Genomic DNA, 16533 nt, shown 5'->3' with positions numbered 1-16533 from the left:
AATTCTGCTCAACTCTCTTGAAAGATTTGATGAGACTGTTCTTGGCAAGAGCTTGCTTTTATTTCCCCACAAATCTTCAGCAGCCTTGAAGGACTGACAGATTCCTGTCTTATCACCACAGAATCAAAGCAGAGACACGTGAACTGCAGCCTCTCATTTCTGGAGGACACTATCTCACAGTTTTGTTACAGCTGCTGGTTCAGCCCAGAGCTGTCCACAAACTGCTCCCCACAAGCTGGTGGGATGGGGCATGGAGACTAGCAAGCTGCCTCAGGGTCCATTCAGGCAGGACTGGAGTGGTATTAGCTGAGTGCATGACCTACACAAGGAAATCTCCTCTGCCCTTTCATCTTGGGCATTGCTATCTATTTGACAAATGCCTAACCCAGGGTACCAAGCGGGCTTTTATTGCTGCCAAGGTACCAGATAATTGCCAAAGTCTGAATGTGAGCTCTGTAGGCATAATAAGCTCTCTAGAGTCATGCACCACCAGTGAAGGCCCTGCAGCTTTGGGCTCACGTGGGCCAGTGTCCCTCCATCTGCCAGGACCTACTGAGCCAGTAAGAGGCTGCCAGCTGAGGCTGGGGCACTAATATGTGTTGTTAGGGTAATGGTCAGGGCATAGCACCCAATAGCTGGCAGTTGGGCTGAGGATAAGGGAATGTGTTACCATGTCCTAGGTAGCTCTGTGAGCTAAGACAAGACCTGTGGGTACTATCTGCGCAGATGCTGTCAGGATGGTGTCCCATGGAAATGTGCTCAGCCTCCACAGTGTACCTCCGGGCACAGGCCCGGGGCATCTAACTGCAGCGGTGGTGGTGACAGGGAACTGCGCACGTCCGCCCGGGCGGGCTGTCTCCCAGAGCCCAGAGAAAGGAGAAGCGCTTAAGCACGTTGCGGTGGTTACGCGCCGGGCTTTCGCCACCGCAACAGCAGCATAACAAACCCCACGCTTCCCGCGGCACAGCACGCTCGGGCGTCGGGCTCTGGGGGTGGAGGCTCACCGCATCACGGCCGACGGGCAATCCCTGAGCCCCGCCGGCACCTCCCTGCTGCGGGGCGCGGCGCGGGGGCGGGGGCGGGCCGGGGCGGGGACGGGAGTGCAGGGCGGGTGGCCCGGGCTGGCACTGCGCGGCGCGGCGCGGCACGGCGCGGCTGGACTCCTGGCGGCCGGACTCCTGGGTGGCCGTGCCCCCCCCCCCCCCACCCCCGCAAACAGCAAGGTGCGAGACCGGGGGGAAGGTGGTGGTGGGGCCATGGGGGCGGGACACATGTGGGCAGAGCCGGCCGGGGCACCTGCCGCAGCCCGGGGCCTGCGGAGCCCGGTGGTACCGGGGAGCGGGGCAGCGGGTCCGCCTGCCTCGCCCGTGTGCCTCGGGAGCCGCAATTTCCCACGGCCCCACCCCGCTTTGTGCGGAGCCGCCGCCGCCGCCCGCAGCCGCGGGGGCACCGAGGGCCGGGGGATGCGGCGGCCGCCCCGGAGCCGCGGGCCTCGGGCAGCCCCCGGCGGGAGCGGCAGCGGCAGCGGCAGCGGCAGCAGGAGCGGGACAGCCCCACCGGCCGCAGTCAGGGCAGCCGGCGCTGGTCGCGCCAGCCACGGGCAGGGTTCTGTCGCCACGGCAGTGCCCTGCCCATGGGCCGTCCCTGCAGGTAGCTAGCTGCAACGAGGGAAGGGGGAGAATTCTGTGCAGAGGGTGATAGACCGAGGATCGGTCCTCAGTGGGAGCCGGACGGCTCTCGGGGGTCTGCAGCGGGCCCGGCTCCGCTTCGAGGTGCATGGCCCGTGCACGGAGCAACAGGGCTTCTTGCCGACTTGCGGCAGCCGGGAGTCGGCGTGATGCCCACCGCTCCCTGCCAGCATGTAGTGGATCGGCGTCTGTGTAACTTTGGTGATGGTACAGAGAAATGCCTCGTCTACGTCTGCATTTGTGAGCAAGTGCTTCAATTTGTACTCGTTGTGCCGGAGTCATAGGGATTTTGGATGCTTGGTGTCAGGGCAGGTCACATCTTGTGCAGGGCATGATACTAGCCATGTATGACATCTGGACCATCGTCTCTGGCAGCAGGGTCCTCTGGTGCCAGTTCCTCCATCACGGCAAGCCCTCAAAGGAGTTTTACTTTTAGGCAGCACAGCTTTGGAGGGCTGCTTCTTCCCATGGGTCTGGCTTTGATGTTGCAGCTCTGACAGGGGCAAAGGCAGGCCATCACAAAGGTACAATGACAGAACTTTACAGACAAGTGTCTGGTGGCTTGGGAAGGCCAGCTATGTGCGCTGTCTTGCCGAACATTCATTGTTCACCCTGCAGGGAGTGGTGCCCTCCATGTGTTGCTCTCGAGGGTGGAAAAATGTCTCTGTAGCATCTGGGCTGGTCCTGATCCCTGCTGTTCACTTACACCTCCTAAGAAGACTCTGTGTTTACTGCAATCCCAGTAAAGCAATTTTACCTGGACATACCTAACCTCTTCTGGCCTGTTGGGTGCGCAAGGGAAGTGATTTCTGCAGAGGATTCAAAGAACACTTGCGGGGAGGTTGGATGTTGGTTGCCTTTTAGGCTTCTCAACCAAGGATTCCCGGTCTGTTAACAAAAGAGAAGCCTGTGTAGCCCTGCTGTTCTCTTTGTTTGCCCACTGACTGTACCCTCTTTGGAGGGCCCTGATCTCTCCTGGTTTTTTCAGAGATAGGGAGTGACTGACAGAGACATGCAGGGAGTTTATGTTTTGGTGTGGGCATTTCAGGAAACTCTAGAGCAAAGCTTTGGGAGGCAGAATAGGAGGGACCTGGTTGCTTCTTAGACACAAGGTGAAAAAGAGGTGTTTTTGTCTGCTGTCTAGCTAGAACAGAGTTAATTTTCTTCCTAGTAGCTGGTATGTTTTGGATTTAGTAGAATAACTTTGACAACACGCTGATAGTTTGTGTCTAGTGAGTGCTTATGCCAGGTGAGAGAATTTTCAGTATTCTGTGCTCTGCCAGCAAGGAGGTGCACAAAAAGCTAGGAGGGAGTGTGCCCAGGACAGCTGTCCTGAACTAGCCCAAGAGCTATTGCATACCATAGGACATAGAATGGGAGTGAGGGGAGGTGTGAGTGAGTGGCTGTTTGGTGTTTAGTTGCAGTCTGGGGTTAAACCATGACATCTGCGCTGGTATTCTTTGGTGAATTAGCATTATTGCAAATAAACTATAGCTCCATCAATAAGAAGTATTTAAAATTCATTCAACCCCATAGGCTGTATCAACAAATCAAACACTGTCATCTCTCTAAAGCTTCTGTAGACCTGGGAAATATGAGGCCCAGGCAGATGCCCAGATGTTTGGACAGAGAGCCAGACCATTCCACTACCTGCACCCCTGCTCTGCCCTGAGCTTCTCCTGACCTCTCTTCCTTAGATGCAAAACAGCTCTGCATGAGTGTGTTGGTTTTGAAAGTCGGGGGGAGATGGAGACTGGTGTCTTCTGCGGCCGGCCAGCATCACTGCTCGTCTCAGTCCCATAGATCAGACCTGTTGCTGTCTGTGTTGGAGCAGCAGAGGGGTTTCCTGAGAGTAGGTCAGGGTATCTCCAGATCTGGTGGGCTTCTCTACTCTCTTTCCTCCCTTGGGTAATTTCTGCCTGTCTCTTGAGTATATTGAGTTGTCACCTCTGAGCATATTTCTTGTTCAGAAAATGTCAGTAATAGACAATATTTGAAATGTGTCTGCTACATTTGTTAGCAAGGTAATGAGTGGATTTTGGGTCACCTGACTCTCTGATAGGTTTCTGTGAGTCTCTTTCTAGGTGGGCTGGCATGGGGCAGGCTGCTGGTCTCTGGAACCAGTTTGTGGTGCCTGTGCAAGGGCAGCTGACTGTTGCCAGTCTCGACTGCCAGACACCAGAGTTCTGTGCAGACCATGTTTGGGAGTGTACACTTGAGTATGTCACGGGTACCTGTACTGTGAGCTGCAGATGCCCTGGCACATGGGTGCTTCAGTGTTAAGAGACTTAGGGAGAGAACCGAAGGCTTTTGCAAATCCCCAGAAGTGATGATGATGTTTTGGAGTGAGAAACAGCTGCCTCAGGGACAAGCTGAGGTAGATTTTGCAGATGACCTTGCAGGCTCCTCATACGTTATGGTCAGTTTAGTGCCTCTGATGTTTTTGTACTCCTTGGGCCACTGTGGCTGCACAGCATGACATCAACATGCCACCTTGACAGGCCCTGGTTTCCACAGCAGGGATTTCACTGGGGAAACTGCGAAGAATGGGTTGCAACAGGGTACGATGGAGACCTCCTGTGAAGAAACAAAACAGAGACCTCAGCAGAATCTTAATATCATCCTTAACAGCCAAATCCCATCCTTCACTCCTGTGAATAAACCTGCTCCAAGAAAGTTTACTTGAAGTGTTTGCTCCAATGAAAACAGCCCTACCACCTTTTCTGAGTGTTCTCATCTGCTGGTTATAAACAGGAGCAGTCATCTTTGGCAATAAAATGTTACCCAGTATTACAGTTGGCCAGTGGACTCATGTCTAGGCGGCTGCTAAGAAACTTGCAGAAGAACCTGCCTTCCCATAAGCTGCTGTGGCTGCAGAGGGCTGGCTGTGGCAAGCAGCCCCACGGCACACAGCACTTACACTGACCCACCTTCTGCCACTACACAGGAGAAACAGGAAAGACCTTCAGCATATCCAGGAGGTTGTATGGGCTCAGGGGTTTTGACACTCGCATAGTTATGATGGCCTGAAAGTAGAGGCCAGACTAACCTAGTGTTTCCAGGGATTTCCCCTCTGCGGTGTTAGTGGCTTGCCAGCAATTCTCAGTTTTGAAAATACACCCTGCAGGGCTCTGCGAAGGTAACGCTGATGTTTACTGTTTCCAAAGCACTTTGAAATTCACAAATAGGACTATCACTGTTTCTATTACTATTTTTATTACTATTACTATTTTCAAAGAACTATGAAATTCACCAACAGGACCCTCAGCCAAGCCGAGCCTTTCTAAAGCTTGGAGACATGCTGCTACCCATGGTAGGATCAATGATAGCGTGCAGCTCCAAGCCTTGTTCTCTCTTTCTCCTGTTGACCTGCTCTCTGCTCTATTTTGTATAGTTTCGTATTTTCCAGAACAGTGCCCAAAATTTGCCCTCTCTCTTCCTTCTCTTCCTTTCTCTTCCAAGCATCCTTCTGGTCTCTGAGTTGTGCAAGGGTTTCTTTCCAGACTGTTGAGTTGCTGTACTCCTTGTCTCTGTGCTGGGGAACACAGACAATGGTACCTGCAGAGAGAAGGTCTTCTGCACCAACGACTCTGCACTGCTTTTCTGCCTCTGTGGGTCAAAGTCATGAGGAAAACAATAAGGAATTCAAAACAGCAGAAACTCCCAGCATTTGTGATATTTTTATCACTAAAGTCCATGGAAACTGATTAGATAGCTTCCAGGAATGTAGCAGAAGCCAAACTCTGTCTTGTTCTTCCTTCTGCAGCTTTGGGAGCTGTGCTTAAGCAGTAGAGGAGGCAACACTCCAGGGGAGCTCCTACCAGTAAAAGGCTCTCCAGGTCAGAGTTATACTAGTAAAGCCTGTATCCCCAGCTCCTTTGTAGAGTAAACCAGGGACAGTCAGACAAAAAAGGTGCAGGCAGGAGATAAGGCAAGTACTGGACCTACTCTCAAGAGCAGAAATTAAGCAACCCTTGCAATACAGGTACTATGATTTGAACTCTGCTTGCAGGCTGCTTGTGCAGAGGGGCTGAAATCCTCCTTGGAGGAGTCAGAAACTTGGATCCCATCCCAGGTTTTCTGGCACCCCCATCAAAGCGCATGGGTAGTTCTTAGTAGACAAGTGCCTTTTTCTCAGTTGCCCTCTGTTGCCTTGCGGTATGGTCAGATGCAGCAGGTGAGTGAGAGCATGAGCAAGCATGGGATGGGGAGCATCAGATCTCTCCCAAAGCTGACTGTTCTGCTGTAGCCTTGCCCGGGTCTCATTTAGCCAAGGAGCATTTGCACATAGCACACTGGTTTAACTGCAACCAGCAACTAAGCACCACACAATCAATCACTCACTCACTCACCTCACCACAGTGATGGCAAGGAGAATTGGAAAAAAGTAAAACTAATGGATTGAGATAAGAACAATATAATAATTTAAATGTAGTATTAATACTGCTACTATTAGAAATGAAAAGGAAGGTAACAAAAAAGAGAATTAAAATAAAAAAAATGCAAGGGATGCTCAGCCATCCCGTGACAGTGATCTGCCCCTCCTGGCCAACCTCTCAGTTTCTTAACTGGACATGATTCTCTACGTCACGGAGTATCCTTTTGGCTACTTTTGCTCAGTTTTCCTGGGTACATGCCCTCCCAGCTTCCTATGCCCCTCCTTGCTGGCAGAGCACGGGAAACTTAAAATTCTTTCACTTAGGACAAGCAACAACTAAACCATCAGCGTGTCAGGTTATTTAAAACCAGTTACTTAAACCAATGTTTCACAGTGTTTGCCTTAAGCTGGAATACACAAATCTTGAAAAATAGAGAGCAGTTTGTGTTAGAAAAGTGTACTTGCCATTTTGCCTGATCTGCTGGCAAAGTTGCAGTGTTTGGTTCTAAGGAACCTCACATTGATGTTATTGGGAGCACCGTCTGGTAATGTGAGCAATGTCACTAAGGACAAATCTTCCTTGTCATCCTCTGGTTTCTTCCTTTCTATCTAGCCTCTAAAAGGAGCCTGCACTGGAAACAAAATTGCAGGGTAATAGTTGCAGAGAACCCAGACATCTCTTTAATTACAATAAACAAATAGAAGAAGTCAAAGATTGCCTTGCTACCATCTACTTAAATGTAATTAGTTCACAATATTTTCCTCTGCCATTTTCTCTAATTTAATTTGAATACCAAACTACACATACACAGAAACAAAAACAAAATCAGAGTAGCATTGCTTCAACTTCCTGGTCTCCTAATACTCAACTCCCCCTACATATAGAGGCTCTTTTCCTTACAGTCAGGGAGGATCAGTATCTCTCTTCTGACCTCTCATGCCTGTAGTTGTGACTGTAGTTTGTGTTTCTCTTTGAATTTGCAAAGGTCTTGATGTCAGTAACTGATGCCTGAAGTCTTATTTGAAAAGACTGATTTTGCTATTGATAGCCTGGCACCTGACAACCTCCACAGAAACCAAGAAGAGTTCAATGTTTCACAGTTTTTTAAAAATCATGGAACTCATTTAAAGGCTAAGTAGGCCTTGATTAGAAGGGCTTGACTTTGCAGACTCTTGCTTTTTTATGAGGCTTGTGCCCTCCATCATGAGTTAAACCCTGTGCAATAGCTATAGGTGTGATGTACCCTGCTAGGCAAACCAAGTCTTGAAGCAGAAAACACCAAGCTCACATGGAGATTTTAGAAGCAAAAACTCCAGTGGACAGTTGACGCTTTGGTTGTTCTTGGTATCCGAGTTGTTTTGGTGAACTCTTGGTTCCTGTAGAGTTGAGAAGGCCAGAAGCCCCTTGTAGCTTTATAGATAATGTGTTCTTCAACCTGTCTGACAAAGCAGAACAAGAACCAAAATGAGCAAGCATGGGATGGGGAGCATCAGATCTCTCCCACAGCCACCTGTTCTGCTGTAGCCTTGCCTGGGTCTCATTTGATCAGGGAGCATTTGCACCTAGCACACTGGTTTAACCACAGCCAGCAACTAAGCACCACACAATCACTCACTCCCTCCCTCCCTCTCTCCTTCCCTCCTCTCACCACAGTGATGGGAAGGAGATATTTCGAAAAAAAGTAAAACTAATGGATTGAGATAAGAACAATTTAATAATTGAAATGTAGTATTAATACTACTACTATTAGAAATGAAAAGGAAGGTAACTAAAAAGAGAATTAAAATTAAAAAAATGCAAGGGATGATCAGCTGCCCATACCAGCTACTAGGGAGAAAATTAACTTCCCCAAACCACAACAATATCAAAGGATGTCCTTGAGTATATTTTGATCATCCTTGAGGTTTCAAAAAACATTTCAGAAAAGCTGATTTTACTGTTAGCTTGAGGAATCTCTGACTGTCAAGAGCTTTGTTTTGGTACCTAGCCCTTTGTGGGCTGTTAGTGAAACAGGACTTCTTAAGCTTAATTGAGAGTAGATCTGTTTGAGGTGTAAAGAGGGAACTGAAGTGACAGTTTCATTACTGTCTCTTTCTTTGAGAAACCAGCAAAACCAGTCATTATATTGTGTATGGTTTTGTATGTCTCAGAAGAGTTTTCCAGTGTCTTATCTGTTCTTCATTCCCTGACAGCATGACTTACAGAATGAACTTTTTTGTGGCTTCATTGACAGCTTGTGTCTTCTGCATTAAAACAATATAGCAGTGTTTGTACTCACGTTTCTGCCTGTCTGCAATCAAGCTCAGTTGTGAGGCTTTGGAAGATTGATGGTACAGACACTGTATGTGGCACTGGAAGGGTTTCACACACCTTTCATTGCTGGGGATTCTACTGCCACTGGACACTGGCAGTGCCAGCAGATGATGCTGTAGTCTACAGGTCTGTAAATCTGCAAGTGTCTTGAACTCCTGCAGGAAGGCAAATCTTCCCCAGGAAATCTAGATCTTCATTTTCAGCTCTTTCAAAAAACCTTTCCCTGTCCTCCCTGTACTTGCAGTTCCCCAGCACGGAGGGGGCCCAGGGTGTCAGTACTCACCTGCAGCCCTCAAGCCTGCTGGAGGACCCCTCAGTGTGACTGCTCCCACTTGCTGCCATCTCTGGCTGAGCAAGAACTGGGAGCACCATGCAGACACTCCTCTGGCTCTGGTCAGTCTGCAGAAGTTTATTGGAGCCTGAAGACTTTGTCTGGTGCTGAAAAGCCTGAGATGCCGATATAATTTCATGAATGCATATAAGATATCCAGAGAAAACTGCATATTCAATCAGGTGCAGTGTGGCCCATCGTGTCCTAGCTGGTGCTTTTCTTCTCACTCTTCTTCACACAGACAGTCTTTGTTTTTGCTGCCTAAGGCATGGAAATTGCATCCTTAAGCTGCCTGTGCTGCATTGTGTTGGGAGTTCAAATGCTGCTTTAATTCACAGCCAGACTTCAAGGGCTGTGCTACCTTTCCTTTTTTTTTTTTTTCCTTAAATTTTGTTTTTGCTTTCCACTGGCACTGTGAAAAGATCAAATACTGTCTGGATATACCTACAGTGAGGCTGTGTCTTGGATGCCTCATGCAATGCATTTCTACAGCTCAGTAAGGACCTGGTAGTGCAGAAGCAGAGAGAGACAACTGTTCAGCCTGGAAGAGTTATACCTGAAAAAGGATATGACATAGTGTAGGATGATGGGGTGGAGAGTTCAGATAGGGAGTGATTGTTCCTCTGTTTATCACTGCCCAGGAACTACAGGATACAGATGAACAGTGGAAGTCATTGACACAGGATGTTGGTGATGTTATTCAAGGAAAGTCATTAGATGAATCTACAGGCATAAAATTCATTAGGGCTGGCTAAACAGACAGATAAGCCTTTGATTCAAAAAGTGTCTGAGGCACAGATGCCCTGTGGATGTCAGCTATACTGGAGAAATAGACTGGCATGGGAAGTAGCAGTGGTAGAAGGAGAGAGTGGACCTGTAGTGCCAAGCTCATCTCGGAGGCAGAAATTCTGCCAGGGTGCTCACAGCTGAAGGAGGTGGAGAGAGAAGTGGTGCAGATGGACAGAGCTGGAAGACTATTCAGAGTTGTGCTGGAGATATGCAAAGAGGCTGGCAGGAATGAAGTAGGTAGGAAATAAATTACTACGTGTGAGGAGAGGCTGACCTTCATTTCTGATAGATGGGATGTGTGAAGATGGGGACTAGTCACACAGGAGAGTGGTGAAATGATCATAGGTGAAGGAATACCCCAAATCAGGATAAAAGAGCAATGCTTGGAGGAGAGAAAGTAAATAAGTCTATCTGAAAACAGACAAGGCTGTATGTCAAATAGAGAGGGATGTCTGTGGAAAAGTGTCTGTGCAGTGACTGGCCTCACCTATCTGTTAACTAGGACCATATCTACAGTGCAAGAGGAGTAGACCTGTGAAGTGAAAGAGGCAGTATCAGGACTTCATGTCCACAGGCATTTTGGATATTCTAATTTGGCCCAGCAGGTCTCATCAGCACTAGGTTCTGATTCTGGAATGACTTCAGTTTCATCTGGAGGAAATGCTATGTGCATGCTCCAAGATGGCTTTGCAATGCAAACTGGAATGCACTAAATGCAGTAAGGGGACTTTCTTCAAAAGCATGCTCACATTCTGAACAAAACACTACTTCTGCACTTGCACCAGTGGATTTGGTTCAGAGTGATGCCACTGTTTTTCTAGAAACTGTATGTTTGCCAAGCCCAGCAGGTGAATGAATGGGCGCAGAATGCCATTTTCCTGGCAGGGAAAGCATGGGTAACCCTCCCACTTAGTCAGCATCAATCAAAGCCAGGCCAAGAACCAAAAGGAGCAAAGCTGAACCCACTGTCTCTGATCTAAGTGGTGAATTGATTTTAAGACTTGTGATGTGGCAGAAGAAAGCATTGGCTGTTGTGTATGTAACACCTGCCTATACCACACTCTCTTGCTGGCTTGTCATGCATCAGATAAATGGGACCTGCTGTTAGAGAGCTCAAAAGTGCATGAGGAGTTTTCTGGAGAACAGAGAGAAGTCAATTCTGATTTATTCAGCCAGTTAAAGAGAAAGGCCTCAACTGGAGTCATAAAGCAATTCCAAGGGTGCTGCATAGATGTGGGAGAGCTCCGCACACTTCTCTTTTCTGCAGGCCCCTAAATGTTTTTTGCGTGCAGACGGTGCTACAAGGGAGATGGAGGACCTCTGTAGCCATGGGCTTCAGAGACCTCTGATGCTGCCTGCCACCTTTCAAAGAACAAGGTCCTGCTGCCATTGATCCCAGAAGGATGGGAGCAGGGGGGTTCCTGTTGCTCCTGGCTCACGACTGGGAAACCCACATCTGGTTCTGTTGTCCATGGTGTCATGTTGTACCCGTGTCTTTTGCAGCCCAACTGATTTACAAAGAGCAGATTACAGGTCCTGGAAGGGCAGTTACAGAGCAAGACTCTTCTTGTCAGTGAGAGATAGTGTAACAAGGAGAAAAGGATGTGGGCTGCAGCTGGAGGCAAGTAGCTCAGAAAGCTGAATTCCCAGGAGGGCTGTGCATCCCTGGGGCCAGGCAGGTGGAGGCCTTCATCCTTGGCAGTTTTGAAGGTTCTACAACTGCTTTGGTTTATAGCTGTGGGCAAGTTCCCTGTGAGGAACCACCATAGGCCAGGTTCCCCTGGGATGTGTCCCCATCTGTGCCTCTGCTTTCCTGCCCAGATAGTCAGAGCTTGATTAGTGCCCCAGCTCTGTAGCAGTTCCCATTTTCACCTGGTTGATCGGACTCTGTTTTTCCAGGTTGCTTTGGAGCTGAGATGCTAAGGCCAAACTTAGTCTCACTGGCCAGAATCTTTCAATGTCATTCTCACCTGTGGGCTGGTTAGTGCACAAACCTTCACTCATGGAGAAATGTGGTTACATTAGATCACATTAGATGGAAAGGCTTATCTTCAGACATTTGAGTGAAGTGTGTAGCCTCCAAACCTTCACAGAACTCAGGAGAAACATCTGCACTTGGTATATTTCCACTGCCTCACCATCCTGCAGGCCACTTCAGATTTTCTAATGGATCTATGTCCTGGTGGCAGCCACAGCTTCTCAGCTAGGCAGAAGAGGTTTGGGAAACACTGGCTAATCTAGTGGACCTTACTTAGACTCCTATGAGTGACTAAACAAGGTCAAATACCCCAAACTAGTGATGTTCATCAAGGAAAGCCTTCTGTACAGTAACATTTAGCAGAGGTACTCCATATACCAGATGTCTGTGGGCATGCTTAGACCTCACGATATACAGCAGTGGGACCAAGCATCCCTATCTTCCCAGACAATGTGGCAGGCTACTGAGACACAGCTGCATCATTTTGATGGGGAGCTGAACTTTGGCTCCTGAAATTCATGAGGTATCTTTACCTTGAGCAGCAGGAAACTTCTTGTGAAACAGAGTGACAGCATAGTGTTCTGGTTGCAGGAAAAAATGTTGAGCTTGCAGGGGGTCAGATGATGAGTTTTTCAAGACAGCCTTCCTGGTGAGAAATATGGCAATGTCTCATAAAATTCTGTGCATTTGACCACTTCTTCCTTTTTATAATGTGTTTGTGCAGAGTGGGGAGGTGGAGGAGGCATCCAGTTTTTATTGTTCTTTGAACCGAGATTGTTGTGTTTGCTTTTCTTTCGTAACGGAGCAGGATCTTGCCAGGGTAGAAAAGCACTCTAAGGTGGAATTTGCCCTCTCATTGAATTCAGAAGCACATTAGTACTTACAAGGAAGTTGATAAAGTAATAATATTTTCTTTGCTGCCCAGGTAACCGGCAGAGTGAAAGAGGGTATTGTGTCTGGAGAATGCAGGCAAGTTGGCTTTATCTTTCTGCTGGAGTACACAGGCTATCTTGGGAAGCTGGAGGTGAACCAGAGGAAGTTGGAGCTCGCTGTCTGAAGAGTCTGGGGTGGCTCCATCCTCTGCTTCAGTCATACCACCTGCCTCCTCCCCTTTCTGAGTGCTCTGATAAGCCTAATGAAACCAAGTTGAATTTCAGTGACATTTTGGGATTTGCCAGCCGTTCACACTCCCCTGACCAACTACTGTATTTCTTAAAGGCCATGTTGCCTGAAGCTGTTTGTGTCCTTAATGCATCGTCTTTCTTTCTGTCAGAGATTGCAGAGAAAGGACATCATGTGAAAGGGACATGGGATGTATGTTGAAGGGGAGGTTCAACTGCCAGAAAATTGTGTGGCCACTGAGTGTGGGATCGTCTCTGGAAGATTCCCCTGCCTCTCCTGGATGTGCAAACTGAGTTTGTATTGACTAAGCACGAGTTTCTGTGTAGCTGTTGGAGTGTGGGCTGTGCTCTTCAGCTTGATTTCTAGCTGACTTTGTCTTAAAAGTGTTCTTGAAACAACTTCTCCTATGGCCAGTGTGCAGTGAGGTGGTATTTCACTCCCTATGCCTGAGTGAGAGATGTGAACTTCCAGAAAGTGGAGCTTCCAGAAAGAGGAGTGACAGTGATGGTGCCACAGGTGCTTCAGGCTCCTTTGCTTCAGGGTATATAATTTTGATTGCCCATAGGAAAAGCAATGCTTGTCTGGCTACTGCAGGGAAGCCCAGGGTCTGGCAACAGACCTTCCACGGGCAGTTTCCAGCCTCTGGACTTCCCAGCCTGCTTTATGCCTGTCATAAGGGGTAAAAACAGCCCTTCATGAACTTCAGTAAAGGTATCAACTTCTGCTCCAGATGTGCAGCAGCTCCCTGCAGCAGTGCAGTCTCAATCGACTGGCAAAAGAGCAGCTCTTTGATTGAGGCCCATGATGGTCCTGATGGGCAGTAAATCTGACCAGAGTCACCTGGGAAATTTTACAAGCCCTGCAGGCCAACAGCAGCCTGGGCTTTGCCACAGGACTGTAGGCAGATGGGTGTCCCAAGGAGGCTGTAGGATCTCCATCCTTGTTGGTCCTACAAACTCAGCTGGACAGTCTGAGCAACATGAGCTGCCTTTCTGGTGAGCCTTGCTGGAGGCTGAGGATAGCACTTGGGACTTCTGGAAGGGCTTGCTTTCTTAATTTTTTCCCTATGATTCTATATGCTTATTTGTTGCCATTTCTTACTTGTCCTGGGAGAGGCTCAAGTGCATGTTCTGTGTCAGGCTTGGAAGTGACCTCAGCAGTAGAGTAAGGAACGGCTCACCATTCAGCTAGTACTTCAGGACATGGCTTCATTTTACAGTGTTCTGAGGGATCCTACTCAAAATACACTCTTCGGCTTCATGTCAGGTCGGGTGGTAGGAAAGTCTGAGCCTCTTGGGAGCTGCCTAAGGCTGTAGCCTCTTGCCAGTTTTCCTCTTTACTTTCCTCCCTGCTCCTGCCTGCTGCTGCTGCTGGCTGTTTTGGTATGACCCAGTTAAAAATAACCTGGCTGAGCTATTTTTGTGAGGCACATATGCACCCTTGTCCGTCTCCCTGCTGTGCCGCCATGACAGAAGGGCACAGTCATGCAGTAGTACCAGGTGGTGGGGATACAGCAACACTGTGAGCTGCTGTCATCATCAGGGAGGTTTTTGTTCTGGACCCTGTTGGGCATTGCTGCCTGCCTCAGGGAGTGCATTGTCATTGTCGTTTCAACTTTGGATACAAATGCAGTCGTAAACCTGGAAAACTGGGCTTTTGCCCACTCAACCTTGTCTTGGGTAGAGTGACCTTGTTTTGCTCCTGGCAGCTCTAGCCTGCTCCTGGATGTATGTGGTTAAAATTATTTTGAGATTAACAACACTTAGTGTATCTTATAACATTGACAAAACTTGCACAATGTGCATTTTGCCAACTTTGGGACTTTGGTACGTCCTCAGCCCATGGTGGGCTGCTTTGGGTTCCCTCACTAGAAAAATGTCCTGAGATGGTGTGGTACTAGCTGATGATCATGTCTGTGGGGCGCAAGGGTAGAAGTGGGCTGCTGGAGTCTTGCTGTTCAGATAGGCTAGGTCTTTATGCAAAGTTTGCCTTCTTTGGCCTAAGCAGATATTTGGGGGAGGCAAATCCTGGAATCTCCTTCTGGTTTTGGTCAAGCAGATGATGCCCATGTCAGTGGAGGAGACACTGTCTCTCCTCTGTTTGGACTCTGTCCACCTTGTACCCTCTGCATAAGCCTTGACCTGCTGCTAGCATGGGACAAGGTCTTACCTGTCTTTTCCCAGGGACATGTGTGGGAGCTCATGTCCTCCCTTCGTGAGCATGCACCCAAAACAAGGGGCAAAAGGTGATACTGTACCTGCTCATCGAGCTGATTGTCACATTCCTGCTTTGTGGATGAGGAAATCAGTTCATTTCCATCTCAAGTGGCTCCTTCACCCCCTGCTTCATGTCCTCTGTATTTATGCAATGTTTATACTACAGGCAGAGAGGTATTCTTTCGCAACCAGCTTTCTGGAACATTATATTTAAGTATCATTTTTCATGCTAGAGAACTGCAAGTATCCTGGAGTGTTACTTAGAGCTGGATTTTTGATGAAAGATAACACATCTCTAACATGAACTCCTTTGAGATCTTGCTAGCTGTTGTCATTTTGTGACATGTTGTTGATATTGCATTGGCAGTAGTGATGGATATGGACAAAGCACCGCTTTCTATCACCTGTTTTGCCTACAAAAGTACAGAAGATTGCATGTATGTCTGGTGAAGGCTTTTTCCCCCACCATACCTCCACTCTGGGGAAGGGTACTTTATTAAGAGACTACAGTGCAGGAGAGGGATGTGGCAAGTGTGCTTTGTGGCTGGCAGGGCTACATTGTCCCACTTGGGAAGGAGAGGGCACCTGGGCAGGTTGCAGGCTGTAAGCTATTGCTTTTGGGAATGGCAAGTGATAGAGCTCCTCTAATCTAAGCCCAATAACAGTGGGTGTGGATCCTCTAGGAACAAAAGACAAAGAAAATCAATTGATAAAATCAAGGTCCATTGCAGGATAGCTGATTTAAAAGGCTGGTTCCCAGCTGGCCGATTTAAAAGGCTTCCCTCCTTTGGTAGCAGATAGGGTTGTTTTTCCAAGGATATGCCTCTGAGCAGCTGTAAAAAGGTCCTGCTGCCTGATAGAAAGGCTTGCTGAAAGGTTTTTATTCACTACTGTGGATTGATTGGAGTACAGATGCTCTGGAAGACTGCTGCATTATTCATGTGGTAGATACCTTTGCTAAAAGCTAATGCACAGCCTGGAGGCTGTGGAAAGTGGTATGGTCCTTTGTGTGGTTTTGTTGATTCACTGGAGAGCCTGAACTGCTCTTAAGCTTTTTTATTTTTTTTCCTGAATACTGAGGTTGATAAAGCAAATTGGAGATCACTTAGCTAATGGTTCTCCACCTCCTTTATTGTTTAGGAACTATTTCCACCTTTTTGTGGTGTTGTGGGGTTTTTTTTGTTTTTTTTTAATGCATTATTCACTCAAAATTGCTTCTTAGACTGGTCTGGTTTGTGAGACTTCATCTACAACTCAGTTTTCTTGTGGCACCGACCTAAACAGCTTCCCTGTTCCCTGACTGGGCTCAAGTGACTGAGGTGCAGGATGCGTACCAATAGCAGGCTTGAAAACTTCGTGCCCTGCAGTCACAGTGCCCATGGGTGATTCCCCATTAGTGCGTGTTCAGTACTCTAACCTATGAGGATTCCCACTGGTGAACATCGATGCTGAGGCACCCACCACCAGCACAGGACTGAGGGAGATAGCTCATACATTTCTGCATGCAGTGTGCCATGCTCTGAGATGCAAGGCTCTCTTTTTGTGTGAAGAGGCACAACCACAGCATGCAGTGGCCTGGACTGCTTAAGCTACCCAAGATCCTCTTCTGAGTTACAGGCAGCTAGCAGTATGTGCTGCTTGCAGAAACAGCTTTAAATTATATTGCAAACACCAGACTCAAGGATGGGAAATACTTTTCCTGCTTGTTCCACTGTGA

The 16533-nt window shown here is 48.1% G+C and overlaps 1 protein-coding gene across 1 annotated transcript in view; it reads left to right on the top strand.

Moving 5' to 3' along the window:
- Window positions 1-1116: 1116 nt before the first annotated feature.
- Window positions 1117-16533, top strand: part of CORO2A (coronin 2A) — a 61777-nt gene continuing 46360 nt past the window's right edge. Inside the window, exon 1 of the mRNA XM_062017633.1 lies at window positions 1117-1223. The gene's annotated coding sequence lies outside the window, so the exon portion shown is untranslated. The remainder of the gene's footprint in view (window positions 1224-16533) is intronic.

This window comes from Colius striatus, chromosome Z (assembly GCF_028858725.1).
Source record: "Colius striatus isolate bColStr4 chromosome Z, bColStr4.1.hap1, whole genome shotgun sequence".
Lineage (NCBI taxonomy): Eukaryota > Metazoa > Chordata > Aves > Coliiformes > Coliidae > Colius > Colius striatus.
The sequence above is the reverse complement of the archived record's forward strand: the minus strand, read 5'-3'. Positions and strand labels throughout refer to the sequence as shown.